Raw genomic sequence first — 18,512 nt, 5'->3', positions numbered from 1 at the left:
ACTACCACTGGAGAAAAATTCACACACATTCTAATTCTGAATATGTAATACCAAAGAACAATATTGGCAAAAATTAGTAGCTAAAGCCTTACAACAACAGATGCCTTGCAGCATAAAGACAGTTGCAGCTAGGTACATCTTTTGCTGAAATCTACAGCAAAATTTTGATTGCCAGCAAGCAGTAAGAGCAGGATTTGCAGAAGTCACCACTGTAACCAAATACACTGGGATCATGACTGTGAAGAGAATGTGGTATCAGCCATGGCATAGCATGGCCATTCCCACATTTGCATGCTACAGCCAGGAGATAGATAACAAATTGATTAAAAGTAAGAAAAAATGCTAAAAGTCGGTACAGTATTATCCCAGGGAGACTTTATGACTTCTCTGTTTTGACTTCACTCCTGATGCTCATCTCTACAAAAGCAAATGAAGTTATTTTCAAGTTTTACAAATCTCCCCAATATACAGCTGTCCTACTTACCATAGCACTGATCACATTTACATCTTGACATTTCATGACGTGAACAAGCCACCTATCATGTATTGGCAGTGAGGAACTACCGAGAAACAACTGCTGTAAAACAGACAGTCTTGGCTCTTTGATGAAGGACTCTTACATCAACAAAGCATGAACTTATGCAAACTGAAAAAGAATACCTTACAATAGTGTTTGCATGCAAAAAAGATTTTGCAGTGTGGCCAAGGACAGATAATTATTTGCACAAAGACTAATGACAAATTCTTAGAGAGACCTTCCAAAATGGTTATTCAATAGCATATGCTATTGAAGTGAAAGTGATATAACAAAGGACCCGAATGCTAATAATACTGCCAAGAATGCCTCTAAACAGATCAAAAGTGACAATGAGGCTCAGAGCAAGGGTGAAGGAGTCAGAGGCTCAGATGGTATTTTCATTAATCCTTCCATCAAGGGTCAAAGGATCAGACCAGGACAGATTCATCCTACAGATGAAAGTAGGGCTGCACAGATGGTTCACCAGGAGGGCTTTAGTTTCCCTGACTTTGGGAAGATGCTCCATAAGCCATTGGTGGAGGGTGGTTTCTATGTCATGAAAAGGATATGTACATATTTGCATGATATTCACTAGCTTTACAGAAGAGACTCTTCAGCTGCAACAAACTGGGAACAAGAACCACAACAATATGGGTAAAGGCCCTTAAAGCAAGAAGAATGAAGTTATTCAGAGAAGCATCACAGAAAGGAAGTAAGTTATATGTTTGTGATTTCTGTGCACCAATACAAGAAGATTGGGAAACAATCAAGAAGACACATAAGAGTTAATTGAAGATGAAAGCTATGATTTAACTGGTCTAACAGACATTTGTTGGGAAGAGTGATGTGATGAGAAGGAAAGATTTGGAAAATGTTGATGTGTCACAAGAAGCAAGCAAGTCCTGGTTTGGGGGGATCAAAGACCTTTTGACAGTCTGGTAATGAATAAGGCAGAACTCAGGAGCCCAACAGTCAACACATTCAGACAAATGAACTGCAAAGTTTCAAAAAAGGCATAGAAGTTAAGGCAATTATGAAAGAAAATATGACAGATTATCTGAAAAATTAAATACTTCTAGTCATGTAGTCATGACCTGTTTTACCATTCTGGGTTCTCAGGGAAGCATCATCATCTGTGATCTTCAAGAAATCACAGAAGACAGAGAAGGCACCAGTAAAATTACAAAGGCACATCTGGGTGATTTAGAAAGGAAAAGAAGTTACAAAAAGTTTTAGGGCAGACATGTAGCTTCAGTTCTGGGAAAAAAAATGTTGAACCAGTCAGATATTTTGCTGACATCATCAGAAAATATCATTAAAAAAAAAGGGCGGGGGGTCAGGGAGGGGGGAGAAAAGAAAGAGATGAACAACAGCCAGCAAGGTTTTGTCAGGAACAAATTATGTCAAACCAATCTAATTTCATTCTGTGACAGAATACCTTATGGATACACAGTCATTCTGTGACAAAATACCTTATGGATACAGCAGAAGCAGAAAATGTCATCTTTTTAATTAAGGCCTTTGACTCTGTCTCATATAACGTGCTCATAAGCAAGCTAGGAAAACATGTAGAGATGAAATTGCTTAATGTAGATGCAAAAATGATTAGAAAGCTGTATTCAGACAGCAGTTGCTGTTCTCTCTCTTATAGAAGGAATTTACCAAAACTGAAGGTCTATATTCTGGTCCTGTAGTATCAACACTTTTATTAATGATTGAAATGAAAAAGCATGCTTATTAAATTTACCATATACTAAGCAAGCTGGTAGAAGCTGCAGATATTCTTAAAGGCAGGACTGAAATTCAAAAGGATCCTTACAAACTGAATGAAAGAAAAAGAGAAAGAGGCATGCAAAAAAGCAAGGAAGCTGTAGAAGGGTTAAGCAGAAAAAGCTTAATCAAGAAAGAACGAAATGCCTCCTGGGCAGCAGTCTTACTGGCTAGTCTGGAGGCTGTAGTGAAATCATAAGGTGAACTTTAGTCAATAAAGTTGCAAAAAGAGCCAAGCATAATTTGGCATACATGACAGGACTATAATTTATAACCACGGAATTAATCCCTCACCTTCTACCTCTACAGCATTACTGAAACACAGTGTAACAGATCACTTTTAGGCAACACAGATTCACATAATAATTAAGGTTGGAAAGCAGCCCTCAAGGTCATCTAGTCAAAGCAACACTAGCTTCCAAGCTAGGTCAGATTGCTTAAGATCTTAATTAGGTGAGTTTTGAAAATCTCCAAGGGTGGAGGTTTCACAGTCTCTCAGAGCCCCTGTTTCAGTGCTTGCCACTGTCACTACAAGTACTCAGTTAAAATTTCCGTTGTTGCAGCTTGTTACCACCGCCTCAAGTCTTTTCACTGGGCACCTTAGAAACATTTGGCTCTGTCTTCTCTACACAGCATTAGGTTGTTAAGCAGCAACTAGTCCTTTCTAGCCTCCTTTTCTCTGGCCTAAACAAACCCAGCTCCCTCAGCCTCCCCTTCTGAGTGTGTGTGTTGCAGGGGTGGGGGTGGAGGTGGAAGCAGGCAAATCTACAAAAAGACCTTTAAAGAAGAATGTTAAAAAGTCCAGAGGAGAGCAGCTGAGAATAATCAGTTGTCTAGAAAATGTGCCCTGTGGGGAAAGATTAAAAGAACTGGCATTGCTTAGCTCAGAGAAGACAAAACTGATAGGGGAACATGGTAGTGGTGTTCAAATACACTAAAAAAAAAGGGTAGAGAAAGGGAGAGGAGAATACCTTGTTCTCCACATCAATGGCAGTTAGAATAAGAGGCAATGGATTTAAATTGCATAAGGGAGCATAAGATTAGATTAGGAGAAATTTCCTAAGGGTAAGGAAGGTGAAGTACTAGAACAGATTGCCTGGGGAGATTGTCAAATATTCATCACCAGAGAGTTTTCAAAACCGATTGGTATAGTTTGTCCTGACACAGGGCACAGAACAGTCTAGTATTCAAGTCCTATTTTCTGGGCTTTTGTGTCCAAAGCTGACTGAAGAACAGTTTTGTGGCCCGGAAATACGGCAACTGAACAAGAGTAAAGGATAGTCACTCTGATAAAAAGCATTAATCAAAGCAAGTGTGTGCTGGCTTCAAGGCAGGGACTAGAAATAATTTGAGGGGAAATAAAACATCAAGGTTTACTTTCTATCTTTATAAAAAATACATTTATGATAAAGGTCTCACTTCCATCATTCTGTCAGAACTGGCAGAGACTATAGGAGGAGCTGCATCTGCTTCCTCAGTACACTGATGCTATTAAAATTAAAGAAGTGTACAGAAGAATATCATATACATGTTCGTGTGCATATCAGAGAGAGAAAGATTTCACTGAGAAAAGAAACTCTCAGAAAATATGCCAAATCCATTCTGGAGTAGAAGTCTGTAACTGCAATGCTACAGATTCTGTACAGGGGCCAAACATGATCAATGACATCAGCCAACTAGGGAGCAATTAAGATTCATGTGGGAGACTGAAACAAGCAGAAATTCAGTCACATCACCCTGTCACAGTGCCACACCAACCAAATGAAGAGGAAAAATCCCTGCAAAACTAAGAATTAAACTTGCTGGGATTCTATTAAAGACATAGGAGGCCTTAATAGGCTAGTACATTACTTGCACATATTGCAGATGTGTAAGACTTAAATCTACCTCCAGAAATACCACAAATAGCAGAGATGGAAGGACTAACAAGACCCAACAAAAATGCCTGGGGAGAGGGAATGAGAGAGAGGGGGAAAGACAGATACATGACTAGAACTACAATCCAGATACTTTAACAAACTTAACAAAATGTTTCCTTCTGAACACATCTGTATGCTAAGACGGCAGTATCTTGTGCTGTGCAGATCACTCCTGGCTAGGCATACGTGTTTCAGCAAACTCACACAGGCATTTATCCAGTAGAAACACATGGCAGGAACTGGTGCTATAGTGGACACTGACTTCTCAATTTGCAGAGAATTATTCACAACCTGGGGGTAGAAAACAGACAATAAAAACCAGAGGTATAGGAACAGCCTCCTGAAGCACCACCGTCTCAGCAGAACTAGAGGCAAGGCAATCTTCTGCCATGACAGGATTTTTATTTGCCCCACCTGCAACGTCCATTGAGCACTTTATATACCAATGTGCATTACAGTAGCCTCCCAGATTCCCAAAGAAAATATCTTCTTTCTCAGAAAGGATTATTTAGCAACACATTTTTATAAAACGCAGGCTAAAATATGCATGGGTGACTTTCATCACACATACATGCATATGTTGGATAAGATTCAACACATTTAACAGACATCCACAGATGGCCTTCATGCAAACTGTAAGGACTCAGAGGTGTCCCCTGCTCACTGGTCATCAGTGAGAGGGGAGACACCTCATCCTTCACACCAAATCTGTGCCCTGTGCAAGCACTGTGTAGAGGTGAAGTCTTCAAAGTTTGTCAAGGCCATAAACCCGCTAGGTAAAACTCAGTGTGTTTTTAAGAATGTTGTCTTTCATAGATATGGGAGTCACTGTACAGCAATAAACATCCTTTCAAATTTCTTTTCACCAACCAGCATCAGGCCAGTATAAACATCTAATTTTAAGGTAACTGCTGTTTCCCTTTTTAGGCAGTTTCAGCTGAAGTCACAGTGAAAAACAAGAAACTGCTTTTGCTTTTGTCAGAGTCCCTTGAGACAAGGCATTACAATAAGCATTTTTAAAGTATCTTTTTCCTTCACAGAAATAATCAGACCAAAGGAGTGCAACATTACTTCTGTCACGGTAGAGATGATTAACTGATTATTCATTCTAGACAGATACTTCTTGGTCATCTACACTAACTTGAAAACCTGGGAGTTGTGCATTTTAACACGCATATTTGGGTTAGAACAAGAAAGTGACATACCGCATCTATTTAAAGTATATGTTTAAAGAGAAAAGATGAACACCAGAACTTTGTATATCTCAACTTCAGCTATTTGAATCTTCACAACGTGAGCACTGTGTCAGCCACTGCTTCATTTGTTTTTTTAAAATATAGGTTTGTGGGGTGTTGAATTTTGGGTAAAAGCAAAACAATTTTAGCTGCTTAATGATCATCATGTTGTCTCACATTGGTCACACAGTGATATAACGTGTTTAAAGTGCTGGTACATACTTCAAGGTAACGCACCATCACTGCCTTCCCCTGTTGCCCTCTTTTTTTATGTCTGGTAAGTATGACCATTCCAATCCACTGAATTCTACAATTCCTACACTCTTAGTTTCTAAACTTACTCACCTGAATACAAAAATAGGGCTATTCTTAGGTTCCTGGATGGGAGCCTAAAATCCTTCCTTGAGTTTCATCTAGAAAAGTTAAGCCTCTGTTTTCTTGTCTGCATTCTCCTGATGTGATGCCGTGAAATAGTTTCCATGTTGCATTTCAGAGACTAGAAGTGTGGGTGAGGGATCCCAGCTGAACTGGAAAGAAAATATTTTGGGACTTTTCTGTATTTAAACTGATACATAAAAACAGCATAGGAAATTACGTAAGTAATGTATTTGGTCTTCTTACACCTTTAAATTATACTTAATTGTGTTGTGTAATAAATATGCTTTTTGTTTGTTTATAATTTGGCTTAAAATAATGTGTATATATGTATATGTTATTTGACTTTAAAACTTCATTAAACCACAATGGTTTTTACTTTCACTTTGTCCCCCCGTCCCCCCATCCACCCCCCCTAATGTTAGCATGCTTGTTGGGGGAGCTGGAAAAAAAAAAGAAAGGTCCAAATAAAATCCTGTGAAAACCCAAACAGGGTAGATAGATTGATATACCTGTTCTGAATGGCCAATGTGAGAAGAGTAAAATATCATAGACAGTAAGCAATAGAATAGACAGAGGTGGAGTGTGTACGATAACAATGGTTAGATTGAAGAAGTGAAGAAGTGACTTCTGGTTAGTGGAGCAGAATCTTGTTAGTGGTCAATTAGGCGGTAAGGCATTAAGAAGCCATTGGCCAAATGAGCACGAAGGTTGTTGCATGCCAGTGTTCTCATTCCAGATACATTGGATGGTTCATACTCTCAGCTGAGTTACACTGCACCTCGTTAATGGTGCATCTATTCTGTTTTGTTTTCCTCAGCAAAACCCTAAAAATGAGATGTCAAAGTGTGATAATAATTTGCAGGGAGGAAAAAAGAAATAGAATTTACCAAAAGATACTCTTGAAAGAAATTTTAATTAGACCATCTGCATGCTAAATACAATGGAAAGAATATGGCCCTGTGGAAGGAATTTGTGTTTATGACACATAAAACTCTGGTCACTTCTACATTAAGCATCTGAAGAGTCTATCGCTGAAAAAAATGTAACAGTGATGTCTGTTAACAAACTAACTGAACTGATGGTAAACCAGATACTCTGTTGGATACATACGGGCCAAGACTATGAGCTCCTCTGCAGTAAAGTTGCATCAAATGCCATGTATCTTACATTAAGTTTGCAAAGTTAAATGTTCTGTTTAAGCAGGCATGTAACAACGTGCTGTTGAGAGCAGATACTTGCATTTGACTGTAATCAGTTAATATTTATGGCCAGTGGCTTTTGTTGCTATTATAAAGAGGAGTGTCAGTGTCAACAAACAGAAATTTCTGGACACTGAAGAGTAGAGGTAGTTGGCAACATACTATTTTTTTTTCCCCCCACTGTGGAATTAACAGTAGTGAAAAAAAAAAAAAAATGCCACATTCTGATAATGCTTATACCTGTATAAATTTGGAAAGATTGGTGTAGGTTTTCAGTCCTGCAGGTAACTCTTCAGGGATACAATCCATTTAGGGTCCAATTAATTTGCATAAAATAAACATTCAAGAGTTATTAACAGGGTGAAATATTTTGATGTTCACAGACTACTATTAATTCATGAAATCATGAAAACACATTGTAAGACTGAGCATTTCTTTTCAAGAACTATTATTATTTCAATCCTAATGAAGACCATGCAAGGTTTTTGAAATGCTTTTCCCCTTTATTTTGTATTATCTTGCTGTACCCAGAACACAAGAAAAACTCAGATTTGCCGAAAATAGTGAGGGGAAGAAAAAAAAAAAAAAAAAAAAGAGAAAAATGCTTTCTCTTAAAAAAACCCCAAAACACCAAACAAAGGTGTCCTGTATCTTCCCAGCAAAAGGACCTTCCCTGTGGGACCTCTTTGGCTTTTGGCATGAGTGTGGCCTCATCCATTTTCAACAGCCAGTAGGATAACGAGTCCATTGTTATGGAAATAAGCTCACTGCTGGTAATATGCTCTGACTCCGGTTCACTTTACACACTACATCTTGAATTTTTTAACAAAGTTGTATATTATAAGAAGGGAAAAAAAAAAAATAAAAGGATGACAAATTAACAACGGTTTCATCAGGTTTTTTTATCTAGTGACCTTATATAGAAATAAAGTTATAAAGCATGCCTACGATGTGGAAGTTGAAGATTGTTAAAAATTTTTGGTATTAAAATGATTGATTCAGCCATCTTGGGCCACTGTATAGGATTTGTTAATTCCTGCTTTAGACTATTGTTTTCAGGTTATGTGAGGCATTTCCATTTAACTTCTCCTATATAGGGAGAGAGAGTTGATTTCTGGATTTCATCTACGCTAAATGCAAAGGTGTTAATAAGACCCAGTCCTAGCATGCAACCCTTTTATCTTTGTTCTAAATAGCCCATCACAGACTAACCTAATAGAATGTAGAGGCATCTGGAGAAGTCATTTTTAGCTGAATCTTTCTGATTAATTTCACCTGAGATGGGAGTATGATAGACATTGCAAAGACAGGGTCGGCACAAGTGCTAGGGAATCCCATGTTGCAGATTACAGCAAGTGAGGTGAGAATAAATGATTCCGTATCCAGTTGGCATTATACCTGATTAGATATCCATGAAAAGACATACTGACATGAACTTCTTATCTGGTTATACACTAACTTTTCAATGAGCAGCTAGCACTTTGCCATTGTCTTATCTACAGTATTCTGGCTGTGTTCTGTTGGCTTATTTCCTAGTAGTCTATCAAATCTATTGGCAATACTATTAGTTAAAGACATAGTCAATGAATTAGATGAATTAATGTTCAGAGTGCCAGGAATAAACCTATTAGTCACCCAAACTGGCTTCCAACTTGAAGAACCCATGAACTTTGTGCAAAACTTAACTTCTGTTTCCTTATCTGGGAAATGTATCCATGTATTACAACTGGGTCTTTTAGTATGATGAGACAAAACCAAACCTCATCCTGCAGAGATAACAGAAAAATTCATCAGAGCTAGACAACAAAGGCCCATTTCATTTGTAAATATACATATCTATTTAAAGTATTTTGATTTAAAACTAATTTCTGCCTGAAGATGCCAGACTAAATTTGAGCCCACTATACTTCCTTGAAAACAGTTATGTTGCAAGAATTAGTTGTACACATTGCTTTTCATTTGAACTGTGAGGGACTTTACTATACACACATTTTTTCTTTCCTTAAACTTTTGTTTTCCTTTATTTTTCCATAGGTACCTGTCTTGCTGCAACAGTTCTCTGGGAACAGTCATGTCTGCAGTAGCAGTGGATTGTAAAATGCTTTGGCCTTGTCCCACTGGCACTGTGGACTGGGCTGTGACAACTACAGAGGAATGGCTGGTGGGGTGCTTCATGCCTCCAGAATGCTGGGATTTTCATCCTGATAGGGCTCTTCTGCTTGGTTCATTGGTTCTGCTTTTCTCTCAAATAATGGTAGATGCTGGATGGGGAAAATGTAAGAGAAAAGAGAGGGAAAACCCTAGCACTATACTACCAGGGTCTGTAACATGCCCACTTAGGAAACCGTGAGACTTCAGAGTCTGTCAAGGATTTAGGGAATAAAAAGTAATTTGATTACAGGTGCTCAAGTAGCATTCATTTTATTCTTATTAGCTGAGAAATGTCTCTAGGGATTGCATGCTAATCTTCTCAAAAGCAGATAAATGGCTCTATTAAAAGCGGTGTACATAGCTCTGTAGCATCAGAGCATTTTATGAACCCAGGGAAACTGTAAATATAAAACAAGAGAGAGGAAACATCTTCTTCAAACCTTGTGTAGATGACTATATTTGTCTTTGGTGATTTGTAATCCTAAAAGGAAGTTTATACATAGAAAGAATATTGAGGAATTGTGGCAATATGTTTCCCTTTATTTGCTTTAAGGGCCAGACATACTGAAAAATGCAATATAAAGCATCTTTATTTTTGAAGATTAAAGGGAATTAAACCCCTGAACCTATACTTTATTGTTTCATATATGCTTTCCAAAGTGAAAAGGGAACAAAAAAAAAGGAAAAAAAAATAGCTAGAGTGCTACTTAAAACTCAAAATGTCTATAAATTAAAATGAATATATTTCTTTGTAGTTACACATGGTGAATTGCATAATTTAGATTTTGTCTTGTCAACCAAACTAACGTTTTTCAGGTTTTTGTAGTTACAATATTTTGAAAAGAAATTTAGGAAAAATATAGACATGATTTTGTAACAGTGTACAGTATACAAATGCCATATGCTGCATAGCATTAGACAAGTACAACATATTTTGAATACAGGGCACTGACTCTTCAGTATATTTACACTTAAGGATTGTTTTGAACTTGGATAACAAGGCATAGGACTCTGGTCAGTGTAGTGCCTTCAGACATGTGTGTGCAACTTCCATGAAAATTAATGAAAACAAAGCCCAGACATGCAAATCTAAAACTAGGTTTCAAAGGCCAGATGTAAGCCTCAGTGGAAGTCTTGACTTAAATGAGCTTTGGATCAATGCCAAGAATTTACTTTGTAAATGTTTCTCCCAGCAAGGTTCAGGGTACAAAATAAACATTTCCATACCGTGTTTTGCAATAAACAATTACAAAGGTAAACTGAGAAGCTGTCATTGTTGAGGTGGAAGCAGCTTTGTGTTGAATTTCCTTTCCTTTAAGGAAAATACAGGTTTGGCTCTGCAGAAAATATCATTTCATTAGTTTCAAATACCAGTTATACACAAAATACTATCTGATGGCTGAAGAAACTGAGCCAAGAACACAGATCAGGGAGAGATCTGTTGAAGCTGTTATTTCACAGACTCACAAAATGGTGAGTGGAGAAATGCCAAAACCACAAAGCTGCAATCAGGCGATGAACTTCTCTGAAGTTCAAGGTCACTTCAGCTGGGAGGTTCAACTAAGCCCAGCCCTGTAAGTAGTTAATTTTTTTCTCACAGAACATTTGGAGGTCTAGTCCAAGCAATTTGCCATTTTAAGGACCTAATCACAAGCACGATGCACACTGGTCCTTGTGCGTCAGCACAGCTCCAGCACAGTGACCGGAAAGTCTGCGGCTACCCCTGCACATCTTGTGTGCCTGCGGATGGTTGCGATTACATGTATCGGCACAGCTGCATATTCTTTTTTTAAATACTTCCCTGTCTGCTGCCAGTGACTGTAAATTTAATGAAAGCACCTGCTGCCCTCTTGCCTAGTTAATTCATAGTGATCTGCCTGAACTAAAGGAAATTTCAAAAAAGCCTCTGTTCTTCAGTAATAAATTACCAGTCTATATCATGGCCTAAAGGGCCTTTGATTCATGTAATATTACACTTACACTAAGCTCTGCTGGCAGCAGGGACATTTAGTTTCCCTAAGTAGACTGGAGGGAAGGGGAAAGAGGCAGGAGGGAAGGGAGAGGAAAGGGAGGGAAGTGGCTGGTGAGATTAAATAAAATGAGAAGATCAATTGCCGGAATATTGACAGCTGAGGAAGGTCTTTGTCCTTGACCTCTTACCCTGAGGCATTTTTTCACTATGGGTAAAAGCCCTGGCTGCTGAAAATTCATAATCTGCATTGACAAGCTATATTTTAAAATCTTTTTCTCAAACAAATACGCAATAACTTCTTTAGTCTGAATTTTCGATTTAGCTCACATTTATCAGTAAAATGAATGTCATTCTAGTTAGGTAGTAACATTGTAAACTGAAAGCAGTAATGCCTGCACCAATTATCGTTTTATGCATTTCCTTTAAACAGAAACAATAAATCAGGAAGCTTCTGAGAAAATAATTCTGGAATAAAGAATTTATTGGGGTGGAGGAAGAAAGGCAGGCAGCTGAAGTGAATATAAAATAAAGAGCATTGTAAAGGGAAATAGATCAATTATATTCCCCTGGAAAAGCACGTGGTGCAAATGAAAAGTTACAGCCACATTAAAACAAACCTGAAACCCAAAACATAAGCAGTATCCGAAAAAGATTTATGTGAAAGTAGAAACTGTGGAAGTGCAGGGCATTACAAATAGAATTTTGTATATCCCACAGTTTCTGGCTCCCTCAGAATTTGTCTTTGAGGTATTGGGAGGTTCTGACTTCCACAATTTGAATGACTAATTTATGTCAGATGCATAAGGCATTCTGTCAGGTAGGTAATATACAGCTCCTGTAAGTAGTATCTCCACACCTGGTAACTAAACACATGTGCATATGCCTTAACTTTAAACATATGCAGAAGGATTTTCAGGACTAACCGAAGCCCAACTGAGTGAACTGAAACAAACACTGAGTATGGAACTATGCCAGGTACAGAAAGGTGGTAGAAACAGAGACAAATTAAAATTGAAATGTGTAAGAGTAAGAAGTAGGAATATCATTCAATCACTTGCTTTTAGTTGCCTCAGGCTCATATTTTAGGGACTGCAACATCCATTATAAAAAATAAATCCAAAGAAGCATTTTATCCTTTGAACAAATTGTTAATCCTAAATTAAACATATAGTTAGATGATGTTAAATTGTATGCAGCTTGACAGAGATCTGAACATAAACTTCATGCCTATTTCTGCATCTGTTTTAAAGTATCTTTCTATTATAATAAGGTATAAAATGTTTTCCTGAATACAAGTCAAGTTTCTCACTTTTGGCATTATAAGAATCAAAACCCAGCATGAAACTCACAATTACATCACAAGAATTGGCAACACTACAACTTTTCTACCTTCCCCCTTTCATAAGCACTTACATTATTGTAATGCAGGAATAAAACATTACCAGTCTGGGCCGGTAACATGCCAAATCGACTTCACACTCAGAACACAGGGGTGCAAATGTCCATAGCAGGACATTGTCTCATTTTTCATAGCACTCAGACATCTCATTCTCTTAACACAGAATGTCGCGTGTTGTGTGCATATACAGAATAAAATGTATGTAAATATTTTCAAGCTACTCTGAACCATGCCCTGGACCAGTCCTAAACTTAAGACCCTGACAATTTGGGGTTTTTTTAAGAGGTTTGGGATTTTTCTTTTTATTGAGGCTTGTTGGAGGATTAGCTCTCTTTTTAAACCAGAACTGAGAGGCCATTGCATAGAGCCATGGGAGGGTGAGAGAGTTCAGACGTATCCTGTCATCACCACCCAGAAGAGTGTAATGAAGTTACAGGAGTGGATGTGTAATGGATAATTTGAAAGTGCAGTAAAAGTAATACAGTGCCCACAATATATCATGCACTGCACAGCATTGTAAGTAGATGAGGATCTAGACGTTAAAAACTTTCATTTTGTTTCAAGCAAAAGACTGAAAACTCTCTTAGTTGTTTCAGGTATCAGTAGCAGCTTTGAGTGCCCTTGGCCCCTTTTTCACGAGCAAGTGAGTTGCCTTACACACTTTTCAACCCATATGACACCACATCCCTTCCCCTTGTATTGCATCAAAGTGCTCGCTGATTTTCATGGGATCGTTTCTGAAGTAAACTGAGAAAGAAAGTATCAATGCTGGTCTCACAGACAGCAAAATGTGACTATGAACACAAATAAAGACATTACCTGCATTGAGAGTTGCACCCATTCATCCACCTATAACTACCACACGTGGAGAACAAATGCCCGGACACACAGAGATGAAATGTTGAGTAGATCAGATCTTGGTGTGGATACCAGCTTCCACAAAACAAGCTTAATAAAAAGTGCTCTGCCCTTTTCTTTTTACACTGACCTCTCCTATTGTATCAAATCTCTTCAGCACCTTGTTTTATAATCATAATTATAGTATGGATGCAACACACCAGTGTCTGTGAGCTTTTATTTTGCTCAGTGATACTTACTATCTAGGTGAAGCTTATCTGTGCAGGAGATGATAGTTTTATTAAAGCCATCTCAAGACTTTCTCCTTTTTTTGTCCAGACTGGCTTCCTTCAGCACATTGCCTTATATGCAGCTGAATCCCTGACTGGAAAGCAGTCCATATGCACCACAGTGACAAACATCTCTCCAGAGTGAATGCCCTCTTGTGAGACTCCAGCAATGTTGATGAGGATGATGTAACACAAGGGGCTGTTAGGGAAAGAATGAGCATTTAAAGAAATTTAAATCTCTGCTGTCACTGCTGTTCCCCTCCTGTGTTCATCATACAACATAGGCTTTACACAGTAGTATTTTCCAAAGCACTAAATCTCCTCTGGCATTTTTCCTTTTAAATAAAACATATTGGAATAGCTGTCATAAAGTCACCAACCCCAGCTTAATCTGCTTTCTGTACGCAGACAGTCCTTCCTCATTGTTACTAGGTGACTAGATTTTATGTATATACTTTTTCTCCTTGAATGAATAAAGTCCCAAAAGACTAGGTAGCCACACATTCTGTAATTCCACCCAGATAACAGATTGCAGAATTTATAGCTTGGTTCCTGCATGGTGCAAAGTCATACAGTGTATATAGAATTGGGCTGAAAACTTGAGAGATTCTCAAGAGAGATCTAGTCTGGCTGACTCTATTAGAGAAACTCCCTTTACATATGTAATAAACTCATTCAGATCACATAAAAGGTATCTGAACCCATTAAAATTTTGCCTTGACTGCTGGATGAAGTCTGATTTCTGTGCTTCCCAGCTAGGTTTCTATGATTTTATCCTCACTTAAAATATTTCACTAGGAACTTGACAGACATTCAGTCCTTTCTTACAGGACTCAAGCCCTGTGGTAGCTGCATTGTGTTTGTACAATTGCCATCATTCTTTCAAACTGTAACTCTGGAAACCATTAATTAAGTAATCAAGTTAGAAAGTAGAAATTAAGAATTTGTCACAGTACCTAAACGGTAAGCCAATTAATACAACAAAACAAAAGAATACTGAGACAAATGATACATAAAAACAAAACACTCATTAGGAAAACAGATTTTATCAACATCAGCATGAATTTACTACACATGGAAACACACAAAGGATATCCTTGTTGCATTATGTTGCATTCCCTTCGAGGAAAGATGAACTGTCCTTCCACAATATTCCTCTTCTACTAACCTGTTAAAATACAAACCTCAATTCCCAGTGGTTTCAAGAAGTAGAAGCTATCACTCTCTAAATGAATGAAAAGAACCAGCTTTTCAGATTATTCAATTAAAGTGAAAAAGTATCTCAAAACACAGGAATGACATGGAGGAGTTCAACCTCAAACTTTTCAGCATGGGAACTCAGTCTTTAGAGGTCCAAAACTGACTTGACATTCCTTGCCACTATAGGATTGTTAATGTGAAACCAACAATCATGTGCGTATGTATATACAATGCATATATACACAAATTTTGTTTCTCTTTCTGATGGATGCCACTTTCTTATGATGTGTGTTCTGTTTACATCACAAGGACTGATGTATATAGTGGTTATGCTCTGTAGCACCAGATGGGCTCCAGCTTCATTTTTCAAGGTACTTCTGAGACACACAGGGGTATAACTCCCTATCTGAAAAAAAAATATAGTCAAAACAAAATTGGTCATACATCCTTCCCCCTTGAACCACTACTGGCATGTCTCCAAAGCATACGTTTCCAGTCTGAAAATTTATGCTTTAAATTGCTATGTAAACTGATCCTGTCATGTAAATTGTTGCAGTCTGTTCTTCCTGCATTTGTGGACTCTTTGCTATTAGTTGTAAGCAACAGTCAGCCACTCTGAAGAAGTTAATAGCTGAAGGGCTCCTCAGCAGGCCAAAGAACAGGAATACAGCATAGATCTCTGCGAAGAAAATCATGCATTTACTAGAAAATGAAAAATCCTCACTGATGTTTCTAGTTCATAGTACAAGTCTTTATTCCATCTTCTTCCACCTTTTCCTAATATTTTTCTGCCAGAATTAGAATATGCATACACTACATTTTATTTAATTTAAGACAGTTTATAAATTTTAACTTAAAAGATTAAATGTAAAAATTTATAAATAGTCTTTTATTTTTTTCCTCTTTCAATATTTTAAGTAATTTCCATAGACCAGAGTTCTGACCAAAACCAAAAGTTGCCTATTTAATGTGTCAAAACAGTCAACTACTTTGAGTGGGGTTTTTGCTGTTAATTTTTTGCCCCCTGCATTAATCACCAAATAATGTGGAACAGAAAATGCCAGCTACATGATCTGCAGAATTGCTTGGGAAAAATTGATAGATGGCTGTTTGCATCAGCAATCAAAGAGCTTTGACTTTTTCTAGTTGCCAAAGAATACCCTTCCAGAAGGTGGTTACCTTTTTTACGGACTTTGATTAATGGTTTGGGGTGAAATAAAGGCACTTTTGTGGGGCTTAGCTTACAAAGAGCATTGAGTACTGCAGCTTTAAAAATAAAGCCCCCTTTTCAGATGACTAAAATTGCTGCATCAAAAGCCAGTGTTAGCATCTGAAAAATGTATCTGGTGCTGCTAAGATGTTTTGACATCAAAAAAAGAATTGCTACACATTTTTCCACCTGCAGTATATGAGAGAACACTAGCACTGCTAACCCTGGATTGCAATTACAGCTTCCATTCATGTCTCTTTGGCATTCAAAAAATGTACATCTACAACAGAAAATCCCACACTCTTCCAAGAGCATGCCATCCTGACTGAAAGCTTTATAACCAGACCCAGTGGTATCTCATAGAACAATTGGAATCCCAAGCATGTTTTCACAATGTTATAGGAAAACATTTAGCTTGTGTAATGAACAACAATAGAAGCAGCAATCAAAGAAAATCATGATTGTCAACAATGAGAAATAATGTCTCTTAGCAACCAAGTTTCAATTACTCTTTGTTTGCTAACAAGCACCAAGATATTTAAGGCTGGTAGCTTTATTCCAGTAAGTAGTGCACTATCAAAGACCATGATAAAGAGCTCCTGTTTTAACCAGCTCTAGTTTGCAATCAAACATCTTGCAATTAATTTTATTAGTGTTTTAGAACTAATTTACTTTGAATAAGCTGTAACTATGATTTGTTATTGTCATGCAATAAATAGAATTGTAATGTGTAATAATTATTTGTTTAAATAATAGAATCATTGGCATACAGATGATAATCCAAGCAAGAAAAAAATTATTACCATTAATAATAAGATTAAACAAAATTGTATCCAAGAATAGATCCCAGGAGAACCCTTCAGCTATTTTAGGTGAAGTAGAAATAATAGTACTAATTAAGACAGAACACTGGCTGTCATACAGATAGCTGCAAACAGTGCTTCCTAGTGAAACAATGAGACTTCGTCAAATTGATAAAAATGACCTGACTGCAATCCACTGTGCCTATGGCTGTTACCAAGCCTCTGAAAAGTTACTAATTAAATGCCCTGCTCACTTTCTTACACACATACACACTGCCCATGATCATGAAAGTGTTGAATTTATATAGTTCTTGAATGAAATGCATATAATTCTGAATTTCTGGATTCTTTATTTCAGGAGAGGTTTTAACCAAACATCCAGGCAGGTGGTCTTTTTCCTGATGGAGCGGCTGGAGTGCAACACAGGTAGCTCAGCACTGAAACCAGCTGGTCCATTTACTCCATCTGCTGTGTCTCTGCGTGTTACAGAAAGGAAGGGATTCTCACTCCCCTGTTTGTTCCTGAGCAGCACAGGTTTTTTACTCAGAAGTCAGGTATTTGAGCAGCACTGTGTAAGGAATCGGAAGAATGCAGAAGTCAGAGCAGGAAGAAGTGCTAGCGTTGGATGGAGCGTGCAGGTTAAGAGGTTCACCAGCCCAGGCTGACAATGCAGGGGTGCAGCTCCCGTTCCAGAGGCAGCACAGGCCCTAACCAGTTCGATGCTTCCCAAAGAAAGCTGTGTCAGTGGGGGAAGTGCATGGCACACTGAACCCTGGTGAGGGCAAAGGGCAGGACCTGATGTCCCATGCAGCAGAGGCCATCGTACCACTGACACCCCAAGGCAGCCACCCCCTCTGGGTGCTATCGTGCCTGCTGGCCATCCCTGCTGCTGCCCAACCATTCTTTCTTCCCTGCTGCCAACCCCAAAAAGAGGTTACTCCTTTTTTCAGTTCTTCAAATATATCTTTTTTATTCAAGTTTCCCTTCTGTAACCGGAAGACTTAACAACTCCTTTGCTAGTGTTTTCACACAGTGTTGGTGTCTGGGGCTTCGCTGGAACCATCAGAAATTACAAGGCCCATGCTAACAAGCTGCAAGAATTGGCAATGCTGAAGTTCAGTCTCTACAGCTTGTATTTTCATACTATGGGGGTATTAGACCTTATTCTACCCCATTTGAGGTGGTGTCAGTCAAAAAATTATTTGGATTGCAAAATCTTCTAGCCCCTAATGTATAAAGAAGTGGCTATTTCAGGTGCTTTTTTTCTTCAATTAGAACAAAATTAGTGAAGACATAATACTTTGTGTATTGATCGATTGATTTCTTCTTAAATTTCATTAATAATTCCCTTAAAGATTAGATAAAATGTACATTAAATGAATGCAGGTACGTGTATGCTGGCTCAACATACAGTACAAGATGCTTTTGTGCTTCTTCCAACGTGTGACAGAGGGAAGCCCATTATCCCATCAGTGGTAGTATATTTCTCTTTCCTTTGCTCTATTCACATGCCTCAGTCAGTCTAGAGTTAACAATTCTAACATGTTCATTTAATCCTTTGTCTGAGAGGAAGTTAAGAAGGTTCTTTAATAGCACCAATTAAAGAGGTTGGTTGGCCCCCAGGACTGCGGA

This window comes from Falco cherrug, chromosome Z, assembly GCF_023634085.1.
Source record: "Falco cherrug isolate bFalChe1 chromosome Z, bFalChe1.pri, whole genome shotgun sequence".
Lineage (NCBI taxonomy): Eukaryota > Metazoa > Chordata > Aves > Falconiformes > Falconidae > Falco > Falco cherrug.
This window is presented reverse-complemented; position numbering follows the sequence as displayed.